We start from the raw sequence: 5,256 nt of genomic DNA, 5'->3' as shown, positions 1-5,256 counted from the left end.
GGCTCACCCCGAGGTATCTTCCACCGGGTTCCTGAGCGATTCGGCGATAAATTTGCTTCCGACGGCCACTACCCCTCAACCCACGGACGACATGGAGGTGTTGTCCCGAAGGCTCCCAGAGTGGGGGGAGGTGACTCTGGAGACGCCCCAAGGCGGGATTCCAGATGTCGGACACGCAGGGTTCAAGATCCCCGCGGATCATGTCGATGAGAGCCATGGCCAGCCGGGCTCTCAGCCGAACACAATTCTGGAACCTTCGATGGTTCTGGACTCAAGCAGGCGGCCCCTTGTTAGGGAGGGCGAGCCGTCTGTGTCAAGGACTTCCATTGCACATGAGGCGCCGGACTGTCTGCTGGAAGCGCTTCGCGGCGCTTCCATGGATGAAGAGCAGCGTACTCTTATGAGTACGATGATTCGTAAGGTTTCGTCCGCCAAAAGCGGACTAACCGAAGCTTGCACCAGCCTCCTAACAGGCTTTGAGGTAAGTAATAAATATGTGCAAAATTATCACTCGATAGGTAGTAGCCCCTGATACTCTGTTTGGTGTTCGGAAAGAAAAGCCAAACGGAGGGTCAATTATAATCTACATGAGTCTAATAACAAGTATTGTTGTGAATAAGCAGGCTGTGCTGCTTGCTGCTGCTGCCCGTACTGCCGAGGTTGCCGAACTGAAACGGGACCTGGAGCAGGCGCAGGGAGAGCTCGACCTCACGAAGAGGCAGCTCGAAGAGAACAAGGGTAAATGATTCCCGCTCTTATTATGCATTTAAGGATAGGCAAAATTGGTGAGTCTAACACCTACGTGTTGTGACTGTGTAATAGGGGCCACCGCCGAAGTGGCGTCCCTGAAGAAGGCGTTGTCCGAGGCCGAAGACAAGGCGGCCTCGGAATGTGAGGAGCGCGAAAAGCAAAGTGCTAGAGTGGGTGAGGTACAACAAGAGCTCCGGGACCTCGGCAAAAAGTATGAGTCCGTGGAGCATGATTTGAAGATGAAAGAGGCCGAGCTTGCGAAGGCCTTGGTGAGTATGAAGGACGCCAGGGCCGAAGCCGAGAAAGCACAGCAGGAAATCTAGGAGGCCAAGAAGATAGTAGCGGGTAAGAAGTTCTTTATGCAAAGCAAACATGTGGAGGAGGCGTTTCTTTTACTTACTCGAATTCAGAGCTCTCCAGGGGCATTCGCAGATCTGCCATGCAGCGTATCAGACGCTGTAGAGTTCTACTATGCCCAGGATGGGAACTCAACGAAGAAGCTGTTCTGGTCCCAGTATGCTGGGGCCGAACACCCGATGCCTCTGAGTGACCAACTGAAACAGTTGGTCGAACTCCATAGGGCGACCGAACTGGCTATGAAAGGTTTCATAGTCCGGATGTGGCCTGGTGAGCTCATGCCCAATAGCTACTTTGGCCTGATCAAGCGGATGGTGGATGCCTGCCCGCGGCTGGAAGTGATCAAGCGATCCAATTGTATCAAGGGTGCCCGCCGGGCCTTTGCCCGTGTCAAGGTGCATTGGGGCAAGTTGGATGCGGAGAAGCTGGTCAAGGACGGTCCGCCAGAGGGCAAGGCGCATCGCCATCCCGAGATGTACTATGATGGCGTCATGAAGGGTGCTCGTCTCGTGGCTGACGGATGTACCAAGGAGACCATTTTTGAATGAATTCACTTCTGTCATGTTTGTATTTTAAGGACGAAGTTACTTGCACTATGTAGCACTTTTGTTATTTAAAATATTACCTTCTGTGCGGCTGTTTATAAAATTCTGAAAGTAGGCCAGTCGTCGGCTTCTGCCCCCACGTAACTAGTACTGGGGTGTTCGTGGAAAACCCGGACACTCTTTATCCAAATGTTTGGTCCCTTAAGGAGGTGTCCGGCGCAGCGAACAAGACAATCAGACTATGCGGCTTTATAACTTTCACTTAGCCATAGAAGTCTACAATTTTAAATTTTGGCAAAGCCCCTAGAATCCGGAAGGCCGGATTGAGGCGCTATATACGCCTAGATTGGACAAAGTCGATTTATCGCCTAAAGCGGAAAATCTTCAAGGATTTTAAGACCTCTCGAACAGCGACCAGCTCTCGCCACATCATGCCGGTCAGTTTTTGGCTTTCTCTACTGAGGTGCTCGTCTGAAAGAACTGGGACACAATCACAGTAGTTCTCCCTGCGCTACCTTAGCCGATATAATGGAACATAAGGCACCAAAACAAGGGAGCCGGGCTATCCCAACTATAGACCCAAGACATGATTCGGAGCTGATGCATATAGTGCTATAAGTTCGGGGTGCCGCACTGTTGAAAGTGTTCGGACTTTTACTTGCCATATTATGGGGCGCCATGAGAAGCCCCTGGCAAACTGACCGTACCAAGGTGGACGGATTCAATATCAAATAAACATTTATAAGAGAAAAAGTGCTCAAATAAGAATAATAAGCTGACGCTATATGTGATCTCCCATTGACGAATAACACGTTTAAGCGTATGTTTACAATGGATGCATTAAGCGGAGATAAATAGGACTATTTGACATGTCCTATCCAGGGGCAGGCTGTGTACAGATAGATAAAGCAGGTATAATGATCGTGAATAGATTCCACCTGGGTATTTCCTTCTGCGCACAACGTTTGTGGCCTCCTTGGATGTCTCTCCCATGTGAGTCCGGCAATTCGGCTCTTCTGACGATGCTGCACTAGCGCGGTGTCCTGAAAGGTAAGAGGGAAAGATTATGAAGGTATTGGGCGATTACCCGCACTATTGACTGAGTCGTTGATGCGCCTCCGCCTATGCCCATGGTATCTTGAGTGCATAATTGTGTACGCGTGGCACGAATGCTGCTTTGAAGGGGCTTGAGCAGAGGCCGGACTGCTAATCACGCTCTTGGCATTCTGATGATCCTGTTGCAGGGTGCTCCGGACTCGCTTGACGGTGCTCGAAGTTGTCGCCGGATTGGTCTGTCGGAGTAGGCCGCATTGTACTTTTGCCGTGAGGGCTGCCGTATGCTCTTCTGTTCAAAGGGAGCGGTCCATATTTCCATTGACAGTGATGACCCCGCTTGGTCCTGGCATCTTGAGCTTGAGGTATGCGTAATGTGGTACCGCATTGAATCTAGCGAATGCGGTTCGTCCGAGCAGTGCGTGGTAACCACTACGAAAAGGGACGATATCGAAGATTAACTCTTCGCTCCGGAAGTTATCCGGGGATCCGAAGACCACTTCTAGTGTTATAGAGCCCGTACAGCGGGCCTCCACTCCAGGAATTACACCTTTAAAGGTGGTTTTAGTGGGCTTGATCCTTGAAGGGTCAATGCCCATTTTGCGCACTGTGTCCTGATAAAGCAGGTTCAGGCTGCTGCCGCCATCCATAAGGACTCGCGTGAGGTGGAATCCGTCGATGATTGGGTCTAAGACCAATGCGGCTGAGCCGCCGTGACGGATGCTAGTAGGGTGATCCCTACGGTCAAAGGTGATCGGACAAGCTTACCATGGGTTGAACTTGGGGGCGACTGGCTCCATCGCATAGACGTCCCGTAGTGCCCGCTTCCGCTCCCGCTTGGGGATGTGGGTGGCGTAGATCATGTTGACCGTTTTCACCTGGGGGGGAAATTTCTTTTGTCCCCCAGTGTTCGGACGCCGGTGCTCTTCGTCATCGTCGCTGTGCAGCCCCTTGTCCTTGTTTTCGGCATTTATTTTGCCGGCCTGTTTGAACACCCAACAGTCCCTATGCGGTCTAGACTGGATGGTCCCTGATTATTTCTTTTGAACAGCTTTTTCCGCTCACCGGATTTAGATCCGCTGAATCCGGCATTGACTGCCATGTCTTCAGTGCTGTCACCGTTGTTCTGTCTCTTATGTATGTTGTGCCGTGGCTTGCCGTTAGTATCGTGGCCGTCTAAGTGCCGGAATGTGGTGTGGTGCCGCTGTGAGCCAGCTAGCTGTCCTCACCCGCACAAAAGCGGGTCATTAGTGTTGTGAGAGCTGCCATGGACTTGGGTTTTTCCTGGCCGAGGTGTCGAGCGAGCCACTCGTCACAGATATTATGCTTGAAAGCTGCCAAGGCTTCGGCGTCCGAACAGCCAACTATTTGGTTCTTTTTAGTTAGGAACCGAGTCCAGAATTTCCGGGCCGATTCTCCGGGCTGTTGAGTAATGTGGCTCAAGTCATCAACGTCTGGTGGTTGCACATATGTGCCCTGGAAGTTATCAAGGAATGCATCTTCCAGGTTTTCCCAACTGCCAATGGAATTTGCTGGCAGGCTGTTTAACCAGTGTCGGGCTGGTCCTTTGAGCTTAAGGGGAAGATATTTGATGGCATGTAGATCATCTCCGCGGGCCATGTGTCGAGAAGGAAATCTTTGATCCATACTTCGGGGTCTGTTGTGCCATCGTATGATTCGATGTTTACGGGTTTGAACCCTTTTGGGAATTCATGATCCATCACTTCGTCAGTGAAGCAGAGGGGGTGTGCGGCGCCTCTGTGCCGGGCTATGTGGCTACGCAGCTCGGATTGGTCTGGGTTGCTGTGTTCGGCCCGGCCGGACTTATCGATGATGTATCCGGCGCGACGATCATCTTCACGTGCTGGGGCACGCCCCCGCGATCCGTAGATTGATCTTGGCTGTCCTGCTTTGTTTTCCAGAATATCTTGCAGGTCTTGCCTGTTGCCCTGGGTCGTAGTGTATCGGCATGGGGATGCAGGCTGGTATTCGGCTGATATCCCATTTTATCCCGGCCACGGGGTGGCCGGTCAGCCGTTTGGCACTCGAGTCCATATTCCTCGGCTGCCAGGACTTCAGTCCATCTATCCGTGAGCAGGTCTTGATCAGCTTGGAGTTGTTGCTGCTTCTTCTTCAGGCTTCTCGCAGTGGCTATAAGTCTACGCTTGAAGCGCTCCTGCTCCACGGGATCCTCAGGTACACCGAATTCATCGTCACCGAGGCTAATTGTCATGCCCAATATGCGATACTATCCTAAAGAGACTCGAAGGTCCCACCAAGGATAGAACCGCATATTGAAACACTTTTGCAAGGTGGATATCATTACATCAACATTACATAATAGATGGGGATACATACAAGAGGCATACAATGCCACATGAATACAACATCACAATACATAAGAGCATCATCTGACTACGGGTAAAACACAAACAGAAACTCAAACAACATCCACCCTGCTAGCCCAGGCTGCCGACCTGGAACCTATCCCCTGATCGAAGAAGAAGCAGAAGAAGAACTCCAAAACAAGCAAACATCACTCTCGCGTCAT

Source organism: Triticum aestivum, chromosome 2B, assembly GCF_018294505.1.
Source record: "Triticum aestivum cultivar Chinese Spring chromosome 2B, IWGSC CS RefSeq v2.1, whole genome shotgun sequence".
NCBI lineage: Eukaryota > Viridiplantae > Streptophyta > Magnoliopsida > Poales > Poaceae > Triticum > Triticum aestivum.
The sequence above is the reverse complement of the archived record's forward strand: the minus strand, read 5'-3'. Positions refer to the sequence as shown.